The sequence below is a fragment of the Oryctolagus cuniculus genome, chromosome 8 (genome assembly GCF_964237555.1).
Source record: "Oryctolagus cuniculus chromosome 8, mOryCun1.1, whole genome shotgun sequence".
In the NCBI taxonomy this organism is placed as follows: Eukaryota; Metazoa; Chordata; class Mammalia; order Lagomorpha; family Leporidae; genus Oryctolagus; species Oryctolagus cuniculus.
In genome coordinates this window covers 120,826,806-120,854,636 of record NC_091439.1, presented here as the reverse complement: position 1 = coordinate 120,854,636, position 27,831 = coordinate 120,826,806, and the positions used below count along the sequence as shown (strand labels likewise).

The window sequence follows — 27,831 nt, the reverse complement described above, 5'->3', positions numbered from 1 at the left end:
CTTGGCCACATGTTAAATGGTTACACTTCTGTAATGACTTCCGGGCCCACACGTACATCACTCAGATCATAAAAATATACACTAGGTTAGACAGTCACATGTTTGTGTTGTTTCTGTTGTACATGAAGTTGATGCCATTTTTCAACAAGATATAGTGGTTACCCCTCTGAGGACTTTGGAGTCTGATTTTTGATAAATACCATGGGGATCACCTGGAGAGTTGGTCCAGGCTAAACATAAATACAGTCATGGAGTTGGATTTGCCATTGAGCTCCCTAGAAGCAGAGGTGCAACAGCAAATCGTCTTCACATGATCTCCTTGGCTCACAGTGTGACTTCCACAACATGCCCCGTCTAGTCATCCTGCAGCACAGGGAAAGCCAAGAGAGGACACATACCCCACGTGCATGGAAGTAAGTACCCAGCAGACAAAGCTGCTCCTGAGCCATCCCAGACTTCCCCATCATTCAGAGCTCCACACATACTGGACATACTCCTTGGGAAACAGTCAAAGGCTGTAACTACAGTGGGAGAGTATTGGACGCCAGTGACATAGTCAGGGTACAAGAGGGCTTGGATTTTGTCCGTTTTCTTCACTGTTCTATCCCCAGTAGTCCAAACTGGATATGACATAAATGACTACTCAAGAACTACTAGAATGAGTGAGCAATGTCTGGATTATGAACACAACACTTACTGAGAGGCATTTCCTACACTCAGTGCTATTGAAAAGTGTCATGGGCCATATAGTGAGACCAGTGGAAAGAAAGCTAGCAAGGGGATATGAACTGGAAATATAAATCCCACCATCTTCTGGTTATATTTGTAAAGAGTTGATCAATGAGCTAGTGAAAAGGAAAGTAGAATGAGGCTATTAGGAGAGTATTTTGCCCCAGGGAACAGACATAGTCAAAATGTCCAGTCCTTACTTCCTATTTTCTGTGAGTACATGTGTGTATATTTAGTTCATTTGGTTCGGAACCTTTGCTGCTAAGACTTAAAAGGATTAGTCTGAAATCAAAATGTGAAGTATGTATGTTTACATGTCCACAGTGCATAATATGATTTAGGATGACCCATAAGCAGATTTGTCAGTTTGTACTATTTTGCTAAAATATAGGCAAAGAAGACTATATAGATTTGTTTTATATATTTGAATGGCAGAGTGAAAGAGAGAGACACGTATGGGTCTGGCAATGTAGCGCAGTGCATTTACCTACTACCTGCAACACAGACAACCTGTATGTGCACTGATTTGAGTCCCAGCTGCTTGGTTCTGGTTGAACTTACCACGAATGGACATGGGAAGGCAGCCAAAGATGGCCCAAATACTGTGGTCCCTGCCACTCACATAGCAGAGCTGGGTGGAGTTCCTGGCTTCCGGATTCAATGTGGACATTTGCAGAGTAAATTCGTGTATGGAAGATTCCTCTCTGTCTCTGTTTCCCTCACTGTCTCTCTGTTTCTTTCTCTCTCTCCTCTCTCCCTCTCTCCCTCTCTCCCTCTCTCCCTCTGTGTGTGTGTGTTTCAACTCCATCTTTTACATAAATAAATAAGCTTACAATGACACAAACACACACACATGCTCATACAGAGATGTCAATCTTCCACATGTTTTCTGAGTGGCCCAGGTTGGGCTGGGCCAACCTGAAGCCAGAACCGAAAACTTGTTTCAGGTCTCTGAAGTAGGGCAGAGCCCCAAGTACTTGGGCAGTTACCCACTGCTTTCTCGGGCACTTTAGCAATGTGCTGGATCAGAAGTAGAGCAGCCAGGAATTGAAGTGACCCTCTGATAAGAGTTGATGGCATCCCTGGCAGCAGATTAATCCACTATGCCATAATAACTACCCTCCAAAAGATGATTGAGACAATAAGATGAGGTTTTTCTTCCCTTCCAAAACTTCTCAGACTGTGTACACCTCTAGAGTAAGTCAGAAGAAATGGAAGCACCCGTTTCTGCATGTACACAATGGTGGGAATTAGAGGCCAAACTCTATGGAGGTCACAGTTTGAACGTCTAGAGAAAAAGCGGAGATTAAATGAAATATTGCAATTAAATGTTTTCTTTGTAATTTCTCAAGTCTATATTTGCCAACAAATTGATATAACTTCTTTTTTAATCTCTATAAGGAGTGTCTTCGAGCATTTCCTGGCACACTCTTTTCAACCGACCTCTATGATCAGTGGCTGGATGTTCTTGATAAAGGGAATGACGAGGAGGCCAGAGACATCCAGAGGTGATTCTATATAATTGGTACTGCACTCCAGACATGCCTCAGAAGGCAACCGACATAGTCTGAGAAAAAGATTTTCTGCTCTCGAGCATGAACCACTAGAAGAGTGCACATTGTGAAGAGGGTTCTTGTAGTCCCACACACCACAGCCAGAATCAGAAGACATGTAGACTCTACCATTGTCATTGAGTTGTTATTTCTCCCCAAATGTTATTATGGAGTTGTTGATATTGTACACATTCTGAATGTATGACATCGGTGGGGAGGAAGTCCGCTGGTGTCAGAGACATGCTACAAGAACAGTTGACCACTGGTCTGACCGTCATATTGTCAGAAGCAACTAAGTGCAGATCTCTGTGTGTGCTTATAGAATTGAAGTCAGTCAAGCGCTTTTGTATGTATTCATGCCCGGGATGTGTTTGTTCCATCACTGCTTTAGACTCTTGTCTTGAGGCAGCATTCTTGTACTATTACCTTTCAAAGAAGGGCAATGCTTTCAATTAATTGCTGTTGAATTTCCTCAGTAAGCTCTCACCTGAGAACATTCTGTAACACAACATCTGTTTTTAATATACCTGTGTTCAATTAGATATTTACAAAGTTATCCCAAATGAAAACACATTGTGATTTCAGCAAAAAAATCATAGGAATTTTTTTTAAGACTTACAGCTCCTTTTGTCTGTATTTTCATTGGATTATGTCAATGGCATTAAAACTACTGTATTTCCTTTTTTTTATCTACAAATTCCTGAGGAAAATGACTTGTTATAAGACTGCATTTTTTTGTGTTTAGGCTTTTAGCCCATCTGCCCAGAACTAACACAGCTCTCATAAGACACTTGTTTTCATCATTATATGCAATCTCATGTAATGCATCATACAATCAGATGACTACATCAAAGTTAGCTTTGTGCATCACCCCGAGCCTTCTGTGTGTCTGGCGATCTACTTCAAGAAGCCCAGCCCTCGAAGATGAAATAAGGAGAAAGGTAATGAGTACCCTGTTTGTTTGTGTTGGAAAAGTGAAAGTCAGGATTTGCATTCTTGCCAAAGAAGCGAGTGATATCAAAATATTAGCCATTCAACTAGGCCACAAAATATGTTGGTCTTCTAATGAGAAATGTTTTTGGACAAGTTACATAGTATTCTTGGAAGTGTAACTGTCATTTAAGAGATAAAACTGGTTCGTATGTGTTACTGTCAAGTGCAAATTTTTGTTAGAATCCAGAATTTCACATTTTTGTGATGTTCACGGTTCACATAGGACTTGTGACTCCTAAATAGGCCAAGTGGAAAAGAGCACCCCATGTTCATCCTTTTGTGTCACAGCTTTCCCTCGTGGAGTTTCTGATTGCAAGTTATCCCAGAATATTTGCAGTTGACCAGAAGTCTAAGAAGAGCTGTATGAAATCCAAAAGAAACATTGGAGAGAGTACCCGGCAAGTCATCGCCACTGCGGGGCAGAGTGCTGCCAGCCCAGGTGAGAGTTCCCTGAGGTGGGATCTTAGGGCCAGCGTGCCAGGTTCTCTGGGAGAATTTCACTCCTTTGCTAAGAACCAGACCGCAAGCCTGCCAGGTGTCACAGGAGAAGCTTGAGTGATGTCCTGTAGCTCAGGGCTAACCCCAAGAGTAATGCCACCCCTCCCATGACTCCACCTGCTCTGTCTTCACAAGGGTAGCACAGATCAGGAGGTTTTATGGTGTCCTGAGACCAAAGCACAGATAAGATGATGTACTTGACTTACCACGCCACTCTTGCAAATGATGTGTGCATCAGAGAGATCGTGTGTTGATCTAGTCTATGGAACCATTTTCTAACCAAATGTAAGTGTAGCCCTTACAAATGAGAGTGCCTCATGTGCTGAGGAAACGTGGACTAAAAGTAGTATGTGACTTCGCTGCTAAACATATTCAGATGAATGCACACTTTTTCATTATAGGTATTTATGATACAACTAGAAACAGTGTGTGCATAGACAAGTTCATTCTTTGAAATGCATTTCCACATACACTTCTGAATTACTCTCTCCCATATAATCAGTGTGTTCCTGTTGAAGCATCGGCGAGGCTTGGTACTCTGTGGTAGCTGACACATCCCAAGTCCCAGTGCTCTTTGAAACCCTTTGAAAGGGAATAGTGTTAGGGATGAACAGAAAAGACCTCATGTCATAGAGGCTTCTTGCCAGTGTTCCAAATTTGGTGCCTTCATGTACCAACGTGTCACCTTTGTATGTTGTGTACATAAATAGTACTCAAAGTTAAAAATAAAAACCTTAGAATAAATGAAGGATAGGGATTTGTTTTGCTCAAGAAAGTAGTACATCTATAAATCATTTTTTCATTAATTGTTCTTTCATAAACTTGTCTTCATGATGTCTCAGAAACTGCAAGACAATCTCCAATATGAGTCAATGATGTTATTCTATCCTTGGCTCCCTGTGGAAAACTAATGGGTACTTTTCCAAAGTACAAGATTCTTCATTTAAATGATTTCAAGGATTAAACCTCAAACTTTCAATTCAAAACAAGAATTGGTTTGATTCACAATGATTATTCAACTTGGGCATCATTTTCTCAGAGACATACTTCGATATACTTAGTTTGATGATGTCTCAGAACTTAAAGAAACCCACATTGGGAGCAAATGATATTTACATTCCAAACAAATTCTTCTCCTGAAATCAGATACTGAAAAGTGACTGAAAATAGACTAACACTACTTTTGTTTTCTCGTCAATGGAAAAGATGACACTGTCACCGGAGTCTGAACCCATTAAAGGTATGGTGTCTGGCCAGAACTTTCCAAAGGAAAAAGAAGTCAAGCTTGAGCTTGTAAAGGGACCACCTGCGTCTTCTGTCCTCGCAATCTGAGTTACTGAAGAGTACCAAGAGCGTGCTTCCTTTAAATGTCCCTAAAATTCCTTTCACCTAACGCCAAAGGATAGTTTATAAAAGGTTTGCGCCTTGTTATCGATGTGCTTGAAATCTTCAGTTTCTTTCCTGGAAGGATAGAATTCCTTGTTAGAAAATTGCCCACGAGGCACCTACCCTAAGACAAACGTTTTGAATCCAGTTATTCTGTAACTGTCTCACAGTTGCAAAATTCAATCATTGATTTTCAAGATAGATTTTCAGTATTTCTGTCCTTATCCTTTTTGCGCCTCTTAAAGTAATTCTCATGTTTTGTATATAAGTGGAATTTAAATAAAAATAAAACACCTGAAATGAATTTAGAAAGGAATTTTCCTGCTCAAAATATTGAAATGGCCAATAGACAGGTGAACAGATGCTCAGGATCACTAGTCTGCAGGGAGATGCAAATCAAAGCCACAATGATTTTTCACTTCAGCCCAGTTAGATGGCTATCATCCAAAAATCAAAAAGCAATCAATGCTGGTGATGATGTGGGGAAAAGGTACCCTAACCCACTGCTTGTGGGAATGTAAACTAGTAGAACCATTATGGAAGACAGTATGGAGATTCCTCAGAAATCTGAAAATAGATCTACCATATGACTGATCCATTCCACTCCTGGGAATGAACCCAAAGAAAATGAAATCAGCATGTGAAGTGTCATCTGTACCCCCATGTTTATTGCAGCTGAATTCACAACAGCTAAGATGTGGAGTCAACCCAGATATCCATCAACTGATAATGGAATTAAGAAAATGTGGTATATACACACTGTGGAATACTCCTCAGCCATAAAAAGAAAAGAATGAAATCCTGTCTTTTGTATAGAAATGGATACAAGTGGGGACCATTAAGCCTAATGATACAAGCCAGTCCCTAAAAGACAAATATATTTATTTTCTCTGCTGTGTGGCAGGTGATGTAGAATACAAAAAATACTTAGGAATAAAATGGATACTTTGTGATATGATTGCTCTTCTTAGGCCTTGTGTATACTTGTGTGGAACTGTAGTCTTCCGACTTTGTTACTTGTTGAATATATGGTTAGTGATAAATTAAGCCTGTGACTATAGAGTGGACTGAAAGCTTTTCTTTGTAAAACTTAAAGGAAAAGTAGGGAAGAAAAGAGGGGGTTGAGAGAGTGAGAGGGGGAGGGGGGAATTATGATTCTCTTCTTAGAACTGTAGCTGTGAAATACACGAAATCTGTTCTCTTTATATTAGTAACAATTCTAAAAAATGATTCAATTTGTGCAGTGGGTTCTCATCGTATCTATTTTCCTTTTCTTCAGTCTAACACTCTCCCAACTGAGCTATTTTGGCTGCCCCCAGTACGTTTTCTTTTTCTTTTCTTCATGAGGTCTCTGAAACCTCAGGAAAATCCCCTTTATGAGTACATGAAGTTGAGATTTCAGAGTTGATTTTACTTGTATCTTACACTGAGATGAGTCTGTTTTCTGAACATATTCTAAGACAGCTTTAGATTTTTCCACAGTGGAATCAATAAAACCAACATGAGAATCGGATCCAATGTCAAAGAATGTGACTGACCCAAACCCTCCACTTGGCAAAAAGGCTAGGCCCGAGTTTCAGATTGGCCTGTGCGTGCCTTCTGAACCTTGTCTTCTGAGTTACTGAAGAGAACAATTGGTGTGGTTCCTAAGCATGTACTTGAATCTTCCTTGCACTGCCTTGAACGCCTGCTACAAACCAACTTGCCAAAATGTATAATTTTCCTAACTGGAATTGAACTCCTCCATTAATAACTCTCTTGCTAGAGAATGACCAGTGTGACTACCAAACTAAGGCAATGGTTTTGACTTCGTATTTTTCTTGACTTGGCTTCCACGGGAACACTGACTATGCCGTTTGCCTTTATTTTTCTTGTGCTTATATTTTCTGGAAGGAAAATTACAGTTCAAAATGATATCCAAGGACAAACAGGAAACATGTAAGAGAATTTAGAATAGGAATCTTTTTTTCTTGAGCAAAAGGAAGTTCACACAGCATTTTCCCATAATGCATGTTTGCATGTATCTCCTTTCATGTGCTTGTATCGTATTTGGATTCAGAATAACTTCATTACCAGTTATCTGATGTTGAGAAGGGTCTGCTGTTGGAAAATGTACTATGATAGGTTTTGTTTTTCCTTCAACATGAAAGTTCACACTTCACTTGGAGTGTGGCACAGTATAAGATGTGGTGACTGAACAAAATCTACTGGCAAATAATGCCAAGCCCGAGCTGGCCAGGGCCCACATCTGTCTTTTGACCTCTGCATTCTGAACACTGGATGTGTTCAGTTAGCAGAATTACTTAGGATTTCATTTTATGTTCTCTGCCCATCTTTTAATGTGACATTAAGAGCTTCTTTTTCACAAATGTTTGAATGTGTGTTTCCTAACTAGCTTGACATCTTCAGTTTCTGCCTTGGAAGGGCAGATTCCCTTGAAAGAAAATTGCTGATGAGGCACAAACACTGAGACAACCATTTGCTTCTGCTGGAATCATGACTGCTTCACAATCGTACACCAAATCAGCACTCAATTTGCCGAGACTTTCATTTTCTGTATCCTCACACGTTTGCTACCTCAAATCGTAACTCCAAAGTTTGGTAGAATAGTGCTACTCAAATAAAAATAATATATCTGCAATGAATTTAGAAAATCTTTTGTTTAGCTCCAAAAGAATTCCGTCTTTGCATCTTGTACTCATGATATATATTTCCCTCTCCTTTCCTTCACGAGGTCTCAGAAACCTCAAGGAAATCTCCATGATGATTGCCTGATGCTGGGGTGTTAAATCGTTGCCTTGACCTCTCATAGGGTCTGTTTTCCAAAGTTATCCCAAGACAACTGTAGATTTTTCTTAAATGGATTAAATAAAATCTACCTGAGAATTGGACCCAGTGTCTGGGAGTGTGACTGGCACAAACACTTCCTTCACTGGGCAAGGAGACCAAGACTAAGCATGGAATGAGCCCACCTATGTCATTTGTCCTCTGTCTTCTGAGTTACTGAAAATAACAGTTGTCAGGGTTTTTGAGGATTTTATCCCATCTTTCCTAAAATTCCTTGAAACCTCCTCAAGAACTAACTTGCCGAAATGGTTGAGCAACTTTCCTAACTTGGATTGAAGTCGTCTTTTGCTGTGCAGGAGGGATAAAATGCCTAGAGAGTGAGTCACCCTTGTTGTCTCTATGCCAAGACAGTGGGTTAGCAAAGTGGCACATTTTCCTTGGCTCTCACCGGGATACTGGCCATTTCCCTAATTACTGGATCTTTTCATTTCATCTATGCCTATCCTCTTACTTTTCTGAAAGGGGAAGGGCAATTCTTAGCACAGAAATGACCTGAGGAAGGGCCCATCTGTATAGTCACAGGAATTGGTTCCATAATCACTGGAATCATCAAGGCTTGCCAGTAGGACAAGGGGGAGGTCAACTTTGTCTCTCTCAGCACCAAGAACAAGGTCCTGGCTGTCACACTCTCTGGCAAGACTGAAATTGAACTCTCGGTGCACCAAAGATATACAGATAAAGAAACCCATATTCAGCTCAAGCCCAACTTCTATCCTTACGAACTGCAGCAGACTATACCACTGCAACACTCATAGACACAGTTACCATTGATGAACGTTGATGAACGCTGAGAGCCTAGACTCCTAGAGCAGCTTCACTCCAACACAAAGCAAAAATCCAAGTGCTAACCCTGCATTTGGCTAAACCATGAACTCTTTTCAATAAAAACTAATTCATAAAGAGGAGAAATGAAGAAACATTTCTATGCCCAGACATGCTGCTTTTCTCTGACAACTGAGATACTGAATTAGAGAGATGGCATGGTGGTTTTGCATTTTCACCTTTCATCCCTAAATGCTTGGAGCCATCCACCAAATACTGAATTTACCAATTATGTGAGGGCAAGGCTAATGGCACTTGAGGTTTTCAGTTGCAGTGAAGGAGGGAAAAGATTAATTCACAGAGACTGTCACCAGGATCCCTACTAAGAAAGTGAACTGGGCATCATATTGTACTTTGTTGGCTCCCTAGCACAACAAATAGACAAATGATAGTTAAAAGAAATTTCATTACATCTGTGACTTACAGTGTTACCGCCTGAAAAGAGATGCACTAATTGAAACATGGAACGAGTGGGTTCCCCAATCCTGCCTAAGACATTTATATTTGTTTTCTATGGAGTTTGAAACCCAACATGACAATCATTTTTTTTTTTTTTTTTTGCTTCGGCTGGTCTCAGAACCCCGGGAAACGTGTCCACGAAGCATGGCTGTTGCCTGACGTGAAGTCATGGATTTGATCTCTGCTGCTGGAATGAGTGTGTTCTTAAAGCATGCCTAAACACTTTGAGATTTGTCTGACATGGAGTACATGAACCCAACATGAGCCTCAAAGAGTGCCCTGAATGGGACAGGCCCCAATCCTCCACTAGGGAAAAAGACCGGACCAAACAGCGGTGCGGCCACGCTTGCCTTCTGCCCTGTGAGTGAACACAGAGGAGATTGTGCAGCTGCATAAGAATTTCTCCCACATGGCGGGAGCGTCAACGAGGGAGTGACATGACTAAGCATGTGCAGAACATGGTTCATGAGAACTGGGGTTGGCAGTAGTGTCCTGCAGGGACCAGAGAATTCCTAGAGGTATACTCACGTAGCCCCTCAGAGGGGACTGTGGTCTGGGTGAAATAAGGTTCTTTGCTCCCACTGGAACACCAAGGTGGCACTTGCAAGTTCCTGCATCCTTTCATTTCACATGCTCTTTAACGTTCCGATTTGTTGCAAAGTGATTCCTTCTCAAGAAATAAGTGCCTCTGCTCTCAAGCTGTGAAGGAACCTTGGATATGTGCCCAGGAAGGACGTGTCTCCTGGGAAAAGAGTGCCAGAATGCTAGTCAGGTTAACTGAGATTACAAATTGTACTTCCCATTACACCCAGAGCGTACATACACCACTGGTGCATGAGGGTCTCCACATGGCTTGAGCCCTTTAGACACTGTACAGGTGGCCAAACAAAATGGAGAGTGGGGTGAAATCAAACTATGAGCGACCCAACTACTCGAACCTGACACAGGCCCAAACCCAACCCCAATCCCGCTAGTTTCCCTGGGAAGAGAACCGTCCAGCGGGCCATGGCTGGACTGAGCCCGTGCCGGACATGGTGCACAGTTGCCATCCTGGAGGGCCCAGAGGATTGCTCTGCCTGGTTTCCTAGGCGGAGGCAGGTGTGTTGTCGGCAAAGACCCTCACTCAGGCCAAGTGTGTGATGTCTCTTCTTCTTCCGCAGACGCCGAGCCCAGCACCCAGGAACCTGTTCCGGACGTGCCGCTCCCAACCATGACTCCCAGCACCGAGGCTGACCACGACCACGGTAGGGGCCCCCGTGTGCCTTGTGTCCTCTGCCCCTGGGAGCCCGCTGGGTTGCCGGGGCTCCTTGAGCGAGAACGGGCTTTCCTATTGCCTCCGGGACCGGGAAGGTGTCGCCATGCGATTCCTTGTCCCGAAACGCTGGCCTGTGCTCTGGAGCTGCGGGGACGTCCTCGGGGCTCTGCCCGGGAAGGATGTGCTCCCTGGGGAGAGAGGGGCCGCGGTGCGAGTCCGGCACTCCGAGACGGGGCCGTGTGTCCTCCCGGGTTCTCTGGTTGGCTGCACGCTGCCTGGGCCTGTCCGCAGGTTGTCCGTTTCTCTGCGTGGTGGTCTCCTAACCCGTGCGGGAGGGGCGTAGGCTTCCCCGCCCCCCACGTCTGCTCCCGCCATGACCCCGGGGGTCTGGTGCAGCACTCCCGGCCCGCATGCCTGGCGTGGCCACGGAGGCTGCGAGTGCAGAAGCCTCATGGGACCCGGCGTGGAGTGCCCCACTGCCCCTGGTGGCCCAGTGTGCGCAGCGGACTTAGGCGCGGGCACGCTGGGCTCCGCGAGGGTGGTGCTCTGTGCCTCTGCCTCTCCTGAGACGTCCTTGCCTTCCTCTTGGCGTTGGCTGGTCTCCGAGCTCCCGGGACAGCGTCCAGGAGGCGTGGCCGCTGCCTGAGGACAAGTCCTCGATGTGCCCTCTGACGCTGGCACGAGCGTGTTCTGGACCCGTGCCGTGCCCCCAGGCAGCTGGGGAGTTGTCTGCCTTGTAGTGCGGCGGGCCACCAGGAGAATCTGACCCAGTGTCCTGGATGGGCCAGTTCCCAGTCGTGCGCTCGTGGCCCAGACCAGACCCGGGCTGGTGTGTGGAGCCAGCCACGCGGGCCCGTCTGTCCTCCGTGCCCTGAGTGGGCGCAGATGAGAGAGGGCGCGGTTGCTCCGTCCGCTTTTCTCCCCTCTCGCCCCCATGCGGGGAGCCGTGCAGCGGGGCCTGGCTGGACTGAGCCCGTGCCGGACACGGTGCTCCGTTGCCGTCCTGGAGGGCCCAGAGGATTGCTCGAGGTGTGCCCACCAGGCCCCTCCCCTGAGACAGGGGGCTGGGTGCCGTCAGGTTCTTTCTTGGCTGCCCCTGGAACCCGGAGGTGGCCCTTGCCTGGTTCCTGGATCCTTTCACTTCCCCTTCCTCGTCGCCTTGCCGTGTGGAAGGCAAGGGCCGCTCTTAGCCCGCCAGCCCTGGCCAAGGAGGGGAACCCACTTGGAGGGTGGGGTGGCACCAAGGCCTTGCGCGGCCCAACGCACGAGGGGGGACGGCGCGCCCTGCTGCGGGCCCTCGCCCTGGCCCCGGTGCCACCAGTTTCCCTTGGTCGGGACTCTTTTTTGCCTAGGCAGGCAGGCGCCCGTGCTGTCTCCGCACTGACCTAGGCACCCACCCACATGAGGCGTCGGGAGGTGTGGGGCCGGGAGAACATTTCTCTGCCTCGTTTCCTAGGCGGAGGCAGGTGTGTTGTCGGCAGAGACCCTCACTCAGGCCAAGTGCGTGATGTCTCTTCTTCTTCCGCAGACGCCGAGCCCGGCACCCGGGAACCTGTTCCGGACGTGCCGCTCCCAACCATGACTCCCAGCACCGAGGAGGCTGACCACGACCACGACCACGACCACGACCACGACCACGGTAGGGGCCCCGTGTGCCTTGTGTCCTCTGCCCCTGGGAGCCCGCTGGGTTGCCGGGGCTCCTTGAGCGAGAACGGGCTTTCCTATTGCCTCCGGGACCGGGAAGGTGTCGCCATGCGATTCCTTGTCCCGAAACGCTGGCCTGTGCTCTGGAGCTGCGGGGACGTCCTCGGGGCTCTGCCCGGGAAGGATGTGCTCCCTGGGGAGGGAGGGGCCGCGGTGCGAGTCCGGCGCTCCGAGACGGGGCCGTGTGTCCTCCCGGGTTCTCTGGTTGGCTGCACGCTGCCTGGGCCTGTCCGCAGGTTGTCCGTTTCTCTGCGTGGTGGTCTCCTAACCTGTGCGGGAGGGGCGTAGGCTTCCCCGCCCCCCACGTCTGCTCCCGCCATGACCCCGGGGGTCTGGTGCAGCACTCCCGGCCCGCATGCCTGGCGTGGCCACGGAGGCTGCGAGTGCAGAAGCCTCATGGGACCCGGCGTGGAGTGCCCCACTGCCCCTGGTGGCCCAGTGTGCGCAGCGGACTTAGGCGCGGGCACGCTGGGCTCCGCGAGGGTGGTGCTCTGTGCCTCTGCCTCTCCTGAGACGTCCTTGCCTTCCTCTTGGCGTTGGCTGGTCTCCGAGCTCCCGGGACAGCGTCCAGGAGGCGTGGCCGCTGCCTGAGGACAAGTCCTCGATGTGCCCTCTGACGCTGGCACGAGCGTGTTCTGGACCCGTGCCGTGCCCCCAGGCAGCTGGGGAGTTGTCTGCCTTGTAGTGCGGCGGGCCACCAGGAGAATCTGACCCAGTGTCCTGGATGGGCCAGTTCCCAGTCGTGCGCTCGTGGCCCAGACCAGACCCGGGCTGGTGTGTGGAGCCAGCCACGCGGGCCCGTCTGTCCTCCGTGCCCTGAGTGGGCGCAGATGAGAGAGGGCGCGGTTGCTCCGTCCGCTTTTCTCCCCTCTCGCCCCCATGCGGGGAGCCGTGCAGCGGGGCCTGGCTGGACTGAGCCCGTGCCGGACACGGTGCTCCGTTGCCGTCCTGGAGGGCCCAGAGGATTGCTCGAGGTGTGCCCACCAGGCCCCTCCCCTGAGACAGGGGGCTGGGTGCCGTCAGGTTCTTTCTTGGCTGCCCCTGGAACCCGGAGGTGGCCCTTGCCTGGTTCCTGGATCCTTTCACTTCCCCTTCCTCGTCGCCTTGCCGTGTGGAAGGCAAGGGCCGCTCTTAGCCCGCCAGCCCTGGCCAAGGAGGGGAACCCACTTGGAGGGTGGGGTGGCACCAAGGCCTTGCGCGGCCCAACGCACGAGGGGGGACGGCGCGCCCTGCTGCGGGCCCTCGCCCTGGCCCCGGTGCCACCAGTTTCCCTTGGTCGGGACTCTTTGTGGCCTAGGCAGGCAGGCGCCCGTGCTGTCTCCGCACTGACCTAGGCACCCACCCACATGAGGCGTCGGGAGGTGTGGGGCCGGGAGAACATTTCTCTGCCTGGTTTCCTAGGCGGAGGCAGGTGTGTTGTCGGCAGAGACCCTCACTCAGGCCAAGTGCGTGATGTCTCTTCTTCTTCCGCAGACGCCGAGCCCGGCACCCGGGAACCTGTTCCGGACGTGCCGCTCCCAACCATGACTCCCAGCACCGAGGAGGCTGACCACGACCACGACCACGACCACGACCACGACCACGGTAGGGGCCCCCGTGTGCCTTGTGTCCTCTGCCCCTGGGAGCCCGCTGGGTTGCCGGGGCTCCTTGAGCGAGAACGGGCTTTCCTATTGCCTCCGGGACCGGGAAGGTGTCGCCATGCGATTCCTTGTCCCGAAACGCTGGCCTGTGCTCTGGAGCTGCGGGGACGTCCTCGGGGCTCTGCCCGGGAAGGATGTGCTCCCTGGGGAGGGAGGGGCCGCGGTGCGAGTCCGGCGCTCCGAGACGGGGCCGTGTGTCCTCCCGGGTTCTCTGGTTGGCTGCACGCTGCCTGGGCCTGTCCGCAGGTTGTCCGTTTCTCTGCGTGGTGGTCTCCTAACCCGTGCGGGAGGGGCGTAGGCTTCCCCGCCCCCCACGTCTGCTCCCGCCATGACCCCGGGGGTCTGGTGCAGCACTCCCGGCCCGCATGCCTGGCGTGGCCACGGAGGCTGCGAGTGCAGAAGCCTCATGGGACCCGGCGTGGAGTGCCCCACTGCCCCTGGTGGCCCAGTGTGCGCAGCGGACTTAGGCGCGGGCACGCTGGGCTCCGCGAGGGTGGTGCTCTGTGCCTCTGCCTCTCCTGAGACGTCCTTGCCTTCCTCTTGGCGTTGGCTGGTCTCCGAGCTCCCGGGACAGCGTCCAGGAGGCGTGGCCGCTGCCTGAGGACAAGTCCTCGATGTGCCCTCTGACGCTGGCACGAGCGTGTTCTGGACCCGTGCCGTGCCCCCAGGCAGCTGGGGAGTTGTCTGCCTTGTAGTGCGGCGGGCCACCAGGAGAATCTGACCCAGTGTCCTGGATGGGCCAGTTCCCAGTCGTGCGCTCGTGGCCCAGACCAGACCCGGGCTGGTGTGTGGAGCCAGCCACGCGGGCCCGTCTGTCCTCCGTGCCCTGAGTGGGCGCAGATGAGAGAGGGCGCGGTTGCTCCGTCCGCTTTTCTCCCCTCTCGCCCCCATGCGGGGAGCCGTGCAGCGGGGCCTGGCTGGACTGAGCCCGTGCCGGACACGGTGCTCCGTTGCCGTCCTGGAGGGCCCAGAGGATTGCTCGAGGTGTGCCCACCAGGCCCCTCCCCTGAGACAGGGGGCTGGGTGCCGTCAGGTTCTTTCTTGGCTGCCCCTGGAACCCGGAGGTGGCCCTTGCCTGGTTCCTGGATCCTTTCACTTCCCCTTCCTCGTCGCCTTGCCGTGTGGAAGGCAAGGGCCGCTCTTAGCCCGCCAGCCCTGGCCAAGGAGGGGAACCCACTTGGAGGGTGGGGTGGCACCAAGGCCTTGCGCGGCCCAACGCACGAGGGGGGACGGCGCGCCCTGCTGCGGGCCCTCGCCCTGGCCCCGGTGCCACCAGTTTCCCTTGGTCGGGACTCTTTGTGGCCTAGGCAGGCAGGCGCCCGTGCTGTCTCCGCACTGACCTAGGCACCCACCCACATGAGGCGTCGGGAGGTGTGGGGCCGGGAGAACATTTCTCTGCCTGGTTTCCTAGGCGGAGGCAGGTGTGTTGTCGGCAGAGACCCTCACTCAGGCCAAGTGCGTGATGTCTCTTCTTCTTCCGCAGACGCCGAGCCCGGCACCCGGGAACCTGTTCCGGACGTGCCGCTCCCAACCATGACTCCCAGCACCGAGGAGGCTGACCACGACCACGACCACGACCACGACCACGACCACGGTAGGGGCCCCCGTGTGCCTTGTGTCCTCTGCCCCTGGGAGCCCGCTGGGTTGCCGGGGCTCCTTGAGCGAGAACGGGCTTTCCTATTGCCTCCGGGACCGGGAAGGTGTCGCCATGCGATTCCTTGTCCCGAAACGCTGGCCTGTGCTCTGGAGCTGCGGGGACGTCCTCGGGGCTCTGCCCGGGAAGGATGTGCTCCCTGGGGAGGGAGGGGCCGCGGTGCGAGTCCGGCGCTCCGAGACGGGGCCGTGTGTCCTCCCGGGTTCTCTGGTTGGCTGCACGCTGCCTGGGCCTGTCCGCAGGTTGTCCGTTTCTCTGCGTGGTGGTCTCCTAACCCGTGCGGGAGGGGCGTAGGCTTCCCCGCCCCCCACGTCTGCTCCCGCCATGACCCCGGGGGTCTGGTGCAGCACTCCCGGCCCGCATGCCTGGCGTGGCCACGGAGGCTGCGAGTGCAGAAGCCTCATGGGACCCGGCGTGGAGTGCCCCACTGCCCCTGGTGGCCCAGTGTGCGCAGCGGACTTAGGCGCGGGCACGCTGGGCTCCGCGAGGGTGGTGCTCTGTGCCTCTGCCTCTCCTGAGACGTCCTTGCCTTCCTCTTGGCGTTGGCTGGTCTCCGAGCTCCCGGGACAGCGTCCAGGAGGCGTGGCCGCTGCCTGAGGACAAGTCCTCGATGTGCCCTCTGACGCTGGCACGAGCGTGTTCTGGACCCGTGCCGTGCCCCCAGGCAGCTGGGGAGTTGTCTGCCTTGTAGTGCGGCGGGCCACCAGGAGAATCTGACCCAGTGTCCTGGATGGGCCAGTTCCCAGTCGTGCGCTCGTGGCCCAGACCAGACCCGGGCTGGTGTGTGGAGCCAGCCACGCGGGCCCGTCTGTCCTCCGTGCCCTGAGTGGGCGCAGATGAGAGAGGGCGCGGTTGCTCCGTCCGCTTTTCTCCCCTCTCGCCCCCATGCGGGGAGCCGTGCAGCGGGGCCTGGCTGGACTGAGCCCGTGCCGGACACGGTGCTCCGTTGCCGTCCTGGAGGGCCCAGAGGATTGCTCGAGGTGTGCCCACCAGGCCCCTCCCCTGAGACAGGGGGCTGGGTGCCGTCAGGTTCTTTCTTGGCTGCCCCTGGAACCCGGAGGTGGCCCTTGCCTGGTTCCTGGATCCTTTCACTTCCCCTTCCTCGTCGCCTTGCCGTGTGGAAGGCAAGGGCCGCTCTTAGCCCGCCAGCCCTGGCCAAGGAGGGGAACCCACTTGGAGGGTGGGGTGGCACCAAGGCCTTGCGCGGCCCAACGCACGAGGGGGGACGGCGCGCCCTGCTGCGGGCCCTCGCCCTGGCCCCGGTGCCACCAGTTTCCCTTGGTCGGGACTCTTTGTGGCCTAGGCAGGCAGGCGCCCGTGCTGTCTCCGCACTGACCTAGGCACCCACCCACATGAGGCGTCGGGAGGTGTGGGGCCGGGAGAACATTTCTCTGCCTGGTTTCCTAGGCGGAGGCAGGTGTGTTGTCGGCAGAGACCCTCACTCAGGCCAAGTGCGTGATGTCTCTTCTTCTTCCGCAGACGCCGAGCCCGGCACCCGGGAACCTGTTCCGGACGTGCCGCTCCCAACCATGACTCCCAGCACCGAGGAGGCTGACCACGACCACGACCACGACCACGACCACGACCACGACCACGACCACGGTAGGGGCCCCCGTGTGCCTTGTGTCCTCTGCCCCTGGGAGCCCGCTGGGTTGCCGGGGCTCCTTGAGCGAGAACGGGCTTTCCTATTGCCTCCGGGACCGGGAAGGTGTCGCCATGCGATTCCTTGTCCCGAAACGCTGGCCTGTGCTCTGGAGCTGCGGGGACGTCCTCGGGGCTCTGCCCGGGAAGGATGTGCTCCCTGGGGAGGGAGGGGCCGCGGTGCGAGTCCGGCGCTCCGAGACGGGGCCGTGTGTCCTCCCGGGTTCTCTGGTTGGCTGCACGCTGCCTGGGCCTGTCCGCAGGTTGTCCGTTTCTCTGCGTGGTGGTCTCCTAACCCGTGCGGGAGGGGCGTAGGCTTCCCCGCCCCCCACGTCTGCTCCCGCCATGACCCCGGGGGTCTGGTGCAGCACTCCCGGCCCGCATGCCTGGCGTGGCCACGGAGGCTGCGAGTGCAGAAGCCTCATGGGACCCGGCGTGGAGTGCCCCACTGCCCCTGGTGGCCCAGTGTGCGCAGCGGACTTAGGCGCGGGCACGCTGGGCTCCGCGAGGGTGGTGCTCTGTGCCTCTGCCTCTCCTGAGACGTCCTTGCCTTCCTCTTGGCGTTGGCTGGTCTCCGAGCTCCCGGGACAGCGTCCAGGAGGCGTGGCCGCTGCCTGAGGACAAGTCCTCGATGTGCCCTCTGACGCTGGCACGAGCGTGTTCTGGACCCGTGCCGTGCCCCCAGGCAGCTGGGGAGTTGTCTGCCTTGTAGTGCGGCGGGCCACCAGGAGAATCTGACCCAGTGTCCTGGATGGGCCAGTTCCCAGTCGTGCGCTCGTGGCCCAGACCAGACCCGGGCTGGTGTGTGGAGCCAGCCACGCGGGCCCGTCTGTCCTCCGTGCCCTGAGTGGGCGCAGATGAGAGAGGGCGCGGTTGCTCCGTCCGCTTTTCTCCCCTCTCGCCCCCATGCGGGGAGCCGTGCAGCGGGGCCTGGCTGGACTGAGCCCGTGCCGGACACGGTGCTCCGTTGCCGTCCTGGAGGGCCCAGAGGATTGCTCGAGGTGTGCCCACCAGGCCCCTCCCCTGAGACAGGGGGCTGGGTGCCGTCAGGTTCTTTCTTGGCTGCCCCTGGAACCCGGAGGTGGCCCTTGCCTGGTTCCTGGATCCTTTCACTTCCCCTTCCTCGTCGCCTTGCCGTGTGGAAGGCAAGGGCCGCTCTTAGCCCGCCAGCCCTGGCCAAGGAGGGGAACCCACTTGGAGGGTGGGGTGGCACCAAGGCCTTGCGCGGCCCAACGCACGAGGGGGGACGGCGCGCCCTGCTGCGGGCCCTCGCCCTGGCCCCGGTGCCACCAGTTTCCCTTGGTCGGGACTCTTTGTGGCCTAGGCAGGCAGGCGCCCGTGCTGTCTCCGCACTGACCTAGGCACCCACCCACATGAGGCGTCGGGAGGTGTGGGGCCGGGAGAACATTTCTCTGCCTGGTTTCCTAGGCGGAGGCAGGTGTGTTGTCGGCAGAGACCCTCACTCAGGCCAAGTGCGTGATGTCTCTTCTTCTTCCGCAGACGCCGAGCCCGGCACCCGGGAACCTGTTCCGGACGTGCCGCTCCCAACCATGACTCCCAGCACCGAGGAGGCTGACCACGACCACGACCACGACCACGACCACGACCACGACCACGGTAGGGGCCCCCGTGTGCCTTGTGTCCTCTGCCCCTGGGAGCCCGCTGGGTTGCCGGGGCTCCTTGAGCGAGAACGGGCTTTCCTATTGCCTCCGGGACCGGGAAGGTGTCGCCATGCGATTCCTTGTCCCGAAACGCTGGCCTGTGCTCTGGAGCTGCGGGGACGTCCTCGGGGCTCTGCCCGGGAAGGATGTGCTCCCTGGGGAGGGAGGGGCCGCGGTGCGAGTCCGCATCCTTCCCGGGCAGAGCCCGAGGAGTCCCGCAGCTCCGAGACGGGCCAGCCGTTTCGGGACAAGGAATCGCATGGCTGCACCTTCCCGGTCCCGGAGGCAATAGGAAGCCGTTCTCGCTCATGGAGCCCGCAACCCAGCGGGCAGGGGCAGAGGCACCCAAGGGCCCACACGGGGGCCCCCTACCCCGTGGTCTGTGCAGCCTCCGCCCATGGCTCGTGGTCGTGGCTCGTGGCTCGAGGTCAGCCTCATCGGTCCGCTGGGAGTCCCACTGGTCCAGTGGCGCAGCGGACGTAGCCGGGCACGCTGGGCTCCCGAGGGTGGGGCTCGGCGCTCTGCCTCTCCTGAGACGTCCTTGCCTTCCTCTTGGCGTTGGCTGGTCTCCGAGCTCCCGGGACAGCGTCCAGGAGGCGTGGCCGCTGCCTGAGGACAAGTCCTCGATGTGCCCTCTGACGCTGGCACGAGCGTGTTCTGGACCCGTGCCGTGCCCCCAGGCAGCTGGGGAGTTGTCTGCCTTGTAGTGCGGCGGGCCACCAGGAGAATCTGACCCAGTGTCCTGGATGGGCCAGTTCCCAGTCGTGCGCTCGTGGCCCAGACCAGACCCGGGCTGGTGTGTGGAGCCAGCCACGCGGGCCCGTCTGTCCTCCGTGCCCTGAGTGGGCGCAGATGAGAGAGGGCGCGGTTGCTCCGTCCGCTTTTCTCCCCTCTCGCCCCCATGCGGGGAGCCGTGCAGCGGGGCCTGGCTGGACTGAGCCCGTGCCGGACACGGTGCTCCGTTGCCGTCCTGGAGGGCCCAGAGGATTGCTCGAGGTGTGCCCACCAGGCCCCTCCCCTGAGACAGGGGGCTGGGTGCCGTCAGGTTCTTTCTTGGCTGCCCCTGGAACCCGGAGGTGGCCCTTGCCTGGTTCCTGGATCCTTTCACTTCCCCTTCCTCGTCGCCTTGCCGTGTGGAAGGCAAGGGCCGCTCTTAGCCCGCCAGCCCTGGCCAAGGAGGGGAACCCACTTGGAGGGTGGGGTGGCACCAAGGCCTTGCGCGGCCCAACGCACGAGGGGGGACGGCACGCCCTGCTGCGGGCCCTCGCCCTGGCCCCGGTGCCACCAGTTTCCCTTGGTCGGGACTCTTTGTGGCCTAGGCAGGCAGGCGCCCGTGCTGTCTCCGCACTGACCTAGGCACCCACCCACATGAGGCGTCGGGAGGTGTGGGGCCGGGAGAACATTTCTCTGCCTGGTTTCCTAGGCGGAGGCAGGTGTGTTGTCGGCAGAGACCCTCACTCAGGCCAAGTGCGTGATGTCTCTTCTTCTTCCGCAGACGCCGAGCCCGGCACCCGGGAACCTGTTCCGGACGTGCCGCTCCCAACCATGACTCCCAGCACCGAGGAGGCTGACCACGACCACGACCACGACCACGACCACGACCACGACCACGACCACGGTAGGGGCCCCCGTGTGCCTTGTGTCCTCTGCCCCTGGGAGCCCGCTGGGTTGCCGGGGCTCCTTGAGCGAGAACGGGCTTTCCTATTGCCTCCGGGACCGGGAAGGTGTCGCCATGCGATTCCTTGTCCCGAAACGCTGGCCTGTGCTCTGGAGCTGCGGGGACGTCCTCGGGGCTCTGCCCGGGAAGGATGTGCTCCCTGGGGAGGGAGGGGCCGCGGTGCGAGTCCGGCGCTCCGAGACGGGGCCGTGTGTCCTCCCGGGTTCTCTGGTTGGCTGCACGCTGCCTGGGCCTGTCCGCAGGTTGTCCGTTTCTCTGCGTGGTGGTCTGCTAACCCGTGCGGGAGGGGCGTAGGCTTCCCCGCCCCCCACGTCTGCTCCCGCCATGACCCCGGGGGTCTGGTGCAGCACTCCCGGCCCGCATGCCTGGCGTGGCCACGGAGGCTGCGAGTGCAGAAGCCTCATGGGACCCGGCGTGGAGTGCCCCACTGCCCCTGGTGGCCCAGTGTGCGCAGCGGACTTAGGCGCGGGCACGCTGGGCTCCGCGAGGGTGGTGCTCTGTGCCTCTGCCTCTCCTGAGACGTCCTTGCCTTCCTCTTGGCGTTGGCTGGTCTCCGAGCTCCCGGGACAGCGTCCAGGAGGCGTGGCCGCTGCCTGAGGACAAGTCCTCGATGTGCCCTCTGACGCTGGCACGAGCGTGTTCTGGACCCGTGCCGTGCCCCCAGGCAGCTGGGGAGTTGTCTGCCTTGTAGTCCAGCGGGCCACCAGGAGAATCTGACCCAGTGTCCTGGATGGGCCAGTTCCCAGTCGTGCGCTCGTGGCCCAGACCAGACCCGGGCTGGTGTGTGGAGCCAGCCACGCGGGCCCGTCTGTCCTCCGTGCCCTGAGTGGGCGCAGATGAGAGAGGGCGCGGTTGCTCCGTCCGCTTTTCTCCCCTCTCGCCCCCATGCGGGGAGCCGTGCAGCGGGGCCTGGCTGGACTGAGCCCGTGCCGGACACGGTGCTCCGTTGCCGTCCTGGAGGGCCCAGAGGATTGCTCGAGGTGTGCCCACCAGGCCCCTCCCCTGAGACAGGGGGCTGGGTGCCGTCAGGTTCTTTCTTGGCTGCCCCTGGAACCCGGAGGTGGCCCTTGCCTGGTTCCTGGATCCTTTCACTTCCCCTTCCTCGTCGCCTTGCCGTGTGGAAGGCAAGGGCCGCTCTTAGCCCGCCAGCCCTGGCCAAGGAGGGGAACCCACTTGGAGGGTGGGGTGGCACCAAGGCCTTGCGCGGCCCAACGCACGAGGGGGGACGGCGCGCCCTGCTGCGGGCCCTCGCCCTGGCCCCGGTGCCACCAGTTTCCCTTGGTCGGGATTCTTTGTGGCCTAGGCAGGCAGGCGCCCGTGCTGTCTCCGCACTGACCTAGGCACCCACCCACATGAGGCGTCGGGAGGTGTGGGGCCGGGAGAACATTTCTCTGCCTGGTTTCCTAGGCGGAGGCAGGTGTGTTGTCGGCAGAGACCCTCACTCAGGCCAAGTGCGTGATGTCTCTTCTTCTTCCGCAGACGCCGAGCCCGGCACCCGGGAACCTGTTCCGGACGTGCCGCTCCCAACCATGACTCCCAGCACCGAGGAGGCTGACCACGACCACGACCACGACCACGACCACGACCACGGTAGGGGCCCCCGTGTGCCTTGTGTCCTCTGCCCCTGGGAGCCCGCTGGGTTGCCGGGGCTCCTTGAGCGAGAACGGGCTTTCCTATTGCCTCCGGGACCGGGAAGGTGTCGCCATGCGATTCCTTGTCCCGAAATGCTGGCCTGTGCTCTGGAGCTGCGGGGACGTCCTCGGGGCTCTGCCCGGGAAGGATGTGCTCCCTGGGGAGGGAGGGGCCGCGGTGCGAGTCCGGCGCTCCGAGACGGGGCCGTGTGTCCTCCCGGGTTCTCTGGTTGGCTGCACGCTGCCTGGGCCTGTCCGCAGGTTGTCCGTTTCTCTGCGTGGTGGTCTGCTAACCCGTGCGGGAGGGGCGTAGGCTTCCCCGCCCCCCACGTCTGCTCCCGCCATGACCCCGGGGGTCTGGTGCAGCACTCCCGGCCCGCATGCCTGGCGTGGCCACGGAGGCTGCGAGTGCAGAAGCCTCATGGGACCCGGCGTGGAGTGCCCCATTGCCCCTGGTGGCCCAGTGTGCGCAGCGGACTTAGGCGCGGGCACGCTGGGCTCCGCGAGGGTGGTGCTCTGTGCCTCTGCCTCTCCTGAGACGTCCTTGCCTTCCTCTTGGCGTTGGCTGGTCTCCGAGCTCCCGGGACAGCGTCCAGGAGGCGTGGCCGCTGCCTGAGGACAAGTCCTCGATGTGCCCTCTGACGCTGGCACGAGCGTGTTCTGGACCCGTGCCGTGCCCCCAGGCAGCTGGGGAGTTGTCTGCCTTGTAGTCCGGCGGGCCACCAGGAGAATCTGACCCAGTGTCCTGGATGGGCCAGTTCCCAGTCGTGCGCTCGTGGCCCAGACCAGACCCGGGCTGGTGTGTGGAGCCAGCCACGCGGGCCCGTCTGTCCTCCGTGCCCTGAGTGGGCGCAGATGAGAGAGGGCGCGGTTGCTCCGTCCGCTTTTCTCCCCTCTCGCCCCCATGCGGGGAGCCGTGCAGCGGGGCCTGGCTGGACTGAGCCCGTGCCGGACACGGTGCTCCGTTGCCGTCCTGGAGGGCCCAGAGGATTGCTCGAGGTGTGCCCACCAGGCCCCTCCCCTGAGACAGGGGTCTGGGTGCCGTCAGGTTCTTTCTTGGCTGCCCCTGGAACCCGGAGGTGGCCCTTGCCTGGTTCCTGGATCCTTTCACTTCCCCTTCCTCGTCGCCTTGCCGTGTGGAAGGCAAGGGCCGCTCTTAGCCCGCCAGCCCTGGCCAAGGAGGGGAACCCACTTGGAGGGTGGGGTGGCACCAAGGCCTTGCGCGGCCCAACGCACGAGGGGGGACGGCGCGCCCTGCTGCGGGCCCTCGCCCTGGCCCCGGTGCCACCAGTTTCCCTTGGTCGGGACTCTTTGTGGCCTAGGCAGGCAGGCGCCCGTGCTGTCTCCGCACTGACCTAGGCACCCACCCACATGAGGCGTCGGGAGGTGTGGGGCCGGGAGAACATTTCTCTGCCTGGTTTCCTAGGCGGAGGCAGGTGTGTTGTCGGCAAAGACCCTCACTCAGGCCAAGTGCGTGATGTCTCTTCTTCTTCCGCAGACGCCCAGCCTGGCACCCGGGAACCTGTTCTGGACGTGCCGCTCCCAACAGTGACTCCTAGCACCGAGGCTGACCCCGACCACGGTAGGGGCCCGTGTGCCTTGTGTCCTCTGCCCCTGGGTGCCCGCTGGGTTGCCGGGGCTCCTTGAGCGAGAACGGGCTTTCCTATTGCCTCCGGGACTGGGAAGCTTCTGCAAAGTGCTTCCTTGTTACCAGAAGGTGTCCTGTGACCTAGGATTTCTCTGTCTTTTGCTTACATAGATCTTTCATTTTTTCCTCCAGTGTTTGAACTGCCTTTAACGCTGCTTTTTCAGTCTCTTTTGCTTCGATTTTCTTCACCTTCCTTAAAGGTTTCCTTTTTTTTTTTTTTTTTTGTCTCTGAGTGGTACAGTTTTCTCTCTCTCTCTGTGCCCATTTTGCCTTTGCACTGTAATATGTACTTTGTTTCCTGTAATTTGCCATGATTCAGGACATTTTTCTCAGTGACCTCTTTCTGTGAATCCAAGATTTTCTGTTTCATTCTGGTTTTTTGTACGTTCTGTGGTCTCTGTAATCTTGTTACAGATCGTTGTCCCCAAACTTGTAGCGCCCCCATTTGAACTTAGGAACAATCTGTTTGGCTCATGTGTGGTTTGTGCTTTAGAGTTACTGCTGTTGTTCCTTTTTGACGTGACATTTTTGTGGTGGAGTGTTATTGCTAAGTGTCTCCTTTTTCTGAAAATATGTCTGTGTTTTCTACCTGTTTTGGAATCTTCATCCTTCTGCTTAACATGGATGCGTTTCTTCAGTGTAGAAGTGCTCGTGTGCAAGTCGTGTCCTCCATGACTGCCTTTTGTCCTCGTGAGTCCTATCATTGGCTGAACACTGCTGCATAACGACTCGGCATTTTTGAATGTTCGCAGAGCCTTTTAGTTTTTCTTCCTTACTCTTTAGTTAGGAAGTTATTTTTTGTTACTCTATACTAATGCTGAATGAAATCTGTCTTCTCAGTCACTCAGTTCAGTATGCCTGGATCCTTCCATGGATGAAATAATAGCAGAACTCTAATCAAGTGTCAAGTCTTCTCGCTGAACCTAATGCTCCAGTGTGCAGTGGAGCCAACCTGCACCTATATTTGCATGTTGTTCCATTCCTGTGTTCCCCATTAGAACATTTGTAAATATAGTAGAAAATTTTTCAGATATTGTCTGAGATGGTACCAAACTAAAAAACACTCTTAGACTACCTGTGACTTTACTTGTCTCCCAGGTAGACACCATTTGTGCCATTTGTATGTTACCAGATCTCTCATTACATCTTTCTCTATTCTTTGGCTGTCTGGAATTGTCTTTGCAATTAGGAGTATCAAGATATGTCCCTGGACAGAAAGAAAACCTTTAAGAATCAATGGAGCGCAGGAAATGATTTTACTCTAGCTGTTTGAAATCCATGAGCCATTTCCCATAATGCATGTTTGCATGTACAGGAACATGAGTCAGAATTGTCAGGAACATCCATTGTGAGTGTGTTCATCTCTGTGTTTCAGAAATACTGATTTTATTCCTCTCTGATGTGAAAAATCACCGAGGACTTATTTTCTTTCCCTTACCGAAAGACCTGATGATTACATGGGAATCTGACATTTAGGATGGTCTGATAACTGATCAAACTCCAAATGTGTCCAATGATGCTAGCACCAGTCTCCCTTTGGGTACACTTCTGTTCTAACCTCTGTTCTCTTGAGCACTTGATGTGCTCAAATACCAGAATGCCTTACAAGTTCCTTTGATATTCTCTGCTGATCCTTTCTCTGAACACTAGGGGTTGCTTTTTCCATTTTTCCTTTGTGTTTCTTAGGTTGCTGGAAACCTTTGATGTTCTGGCCTGGAAGGATAGAGTTCCTAGGTACAACATTGCCCCTGGGGCACATTTACTGAGACAGCCAGTTTGCTTCCTGTGGCTCTACACTCAGTATGTGCTTCCCAAGATCACAAAGATGTTCAGTTTCTCTCTCCTTATGCTTTTGCAGCTGTTTATGGTCACTGCAATGCTTGGTACACAAGTTCTATACCACCACGTGCCACACACTTTTTTCCTTGTAGTATTCTAGCTTTGCATTTGGTACTTCTGATATGTAGTTGATTCTTAGTTTATGATGTCTCAGAAACCTCCAGAAAGTGTTGATTTTGAGTGCCATTTGCTGGGATGTCAAATCATTGATTTGCTTGTAATAGCAGGTTGAGTGTGTTTTCTCAACCTATCCGAAGACACTTTTAGGTATATCTGCAGCGGAGTCAATCTAACCAACTTGGAAATCCTAACCATTGCCACACATATACTTGGTCCAAATCCTCCATGCGAAGAGAAGGGCATGCCTGAGCTTGGCATGTGTCAACCGTGTCATTTGTATTCTGTCTATTGCTTTACTGAAGAGTCGGCATGGTTGCTTAGTAGCTTGTCGCATCCTATCTACATTTCTGGAGCCCTCCATGAAGGATAAACTTGCCTAAATATTTGCATGACTTTGTCATGTTGAATTTAAGTCTTCAGTTGCTGTCCAGGAGGGACCCGATCCCTGATGGAGTTATCCATGTGGCTCCTGTACTAGGACAGTGGGTTGTGCATCATATTGTTCTTTCGTGGCTCCCACTGGGACATGGAGAGAGCACTTTCTGAATTACTGGATCCTTTCTTTTCATCTATGACTGTTGTCTCATTTTCTCCAAGTGGAAGGGAAATTCTTTAAACTCAAATGATTGCCAAGGACATAAACCTCTAAGAATGATTTTCACCTTGCCAGTTGTTTTTCTCTCAAAACATGACAACATCTCCCCATTTTCTCCTAATTTGGATTTTTGTAGACTTACCCTTATTATGTCTCAGAAAACTTGTGCACATCCACATTATGAGAATGTGTTGTTTGGGTTGGAGATCACTTCTGTTCCTGCTTTCTGACATGGAGTTGGATCTGCATCTGAAAATCTGCTTAGGCAACTTTTGTTTTTTCTTCCACAGGAAGTATGATAGTCTCACTGGAGTCAAACCCAGAATCAGGCATGGTGACTGAGCAGAGCCTTCCAGTGGCAAATGATACTATGCCTCAGCTCAGTAGGGGTCCATATGTTTTATGTCCTCTGATCTATGAGATGCTGAAGATTTCATGTGGCATAAGTTCTGAGAACTCCTCTTCAGTATGTCTGCCATGCTTTCAAGATAATGCTGAGAGCTGCTTTTCCCAGAACGTTTGGCTATGTTTTCTTAATGTTCCTGAAACCTTTAGTTTCTGCCATGGAAGGACGTATTTCCTCGATAGAGATTTGCCCATGTGACACCTGTAAAAGACCGTCATGTGGAAGCGCATCATCTCTCACTGGCCAACAGCTGCACATTCTATGGGCACTTTGCAAGTTACCAGAAACTTGGCGATTGTCTATCTTTACCCCTTTGCTATAGCCTAAGGTCATCTGATGCTTTGTTCTCAGCTGCTGTTCAAATACAAATAAAACATCTTGAAGAAATTTAAAATAGGAATTGTTTAACAACTCTCCTATCTATCTGTTTTGTTCTCATGCATTTTCCTTTACTTCTTTTTGGGGTACCATAAAGTTCATGACAATCATCATTATGAATTAAACATGGTGGGATGTAAAATAATTTATTTTACACCATGTGCATATTGATATGGGTCTGTTTTCTGAAAACATCATTAGACAGCCTTAGTTCTTTCCATCAACAGAATAAGTAACACCACAATGGAAATCCAATCAGTGTCAAGGTGTGTGACTGACCATGATCTTCACTGTGTGAATATTCAGCCCGAATCTAGAGTGGGACCACACTTTCCTTTTGCACTTTATCTTCTTAGTTACTGAAAAGCACTTTGGTGTATTTCCTTAGGATTTCTTCTTACTTCCATACAGTTTCTTTAAGTTTACACAAAGAATCCATTTTCAAAATGTTCATGTGACCACTAACTTGACTCGGTCTCTTCGGTTGTTCTCCAGGAAGGATAGAATTGCTCAGCAGAGATTGTCCTTGAGGGCTCTAATCTAAGGCAAAGCTTTTGTTTCATGTTGTTCTCTGTGTGGCTCCCAGCAGAACACGGAATGGGCACTTTCCAAGTTACCGTATCCTTTCCTTTTGTCTATACCTGGCTTTTTCTTTATTGAGGGGTGTTTGCAATTGGTAAGTCACAAACGATAT

At 54.5% G+C, this 27,831-nt stretch overlaps 1 long non-coding RNA gene across 30 annotated transcripts in view; it reads left to right on the top strand.

Annotated features, from left to right (window-relative positions):
- Positions 1-27,831, top strand: part of LOC103347521 (rho GTPase-activating protein 20) — a 74,105-nt gene that overhangs the window by 41,228 nt on the left and 5,046 nt on the right. For 8 of the 30 annotated variants that reach the window (XR_011378509.1, XR_011378515.1, XR_011378516.1 and 5 more), the window contains 12 exons: positions 2,131-2,237; positions 3,028-3,223; positions 3,564-3,714; positions 10,448-10,531; positions 12,071-12,181; positions 13,720-13,830; positions 15,370-15,480; positions 17,020-17,142; positions 18,682-18,798; positions 20,338-20,460; positions 22,000-22,110; positions 23,650-23,733. This is a non-coding gene — a long non-coding RNA (rho GTPase-activating protein 20). The remainder of the gene's footprint in view (positions 1-2,130; positions 2,238-3,027; positions 3,224-3,563; positions 3,715-10,447; positions 10,532-12,070; positions 12,182-13,719; positions 13,831-15,369; positions 15,481-17,019; positions 17,143-18,681; positions 18,799-20,337; positions 20,461-21,999; positions 22,111-23,649; positions 23,734-27,831) is intronic. The other 22 variants (XR_011378497.1, XR_011378499.1, XR_011378505.1 and 19 more) reach the window with 19 other exon arrangements.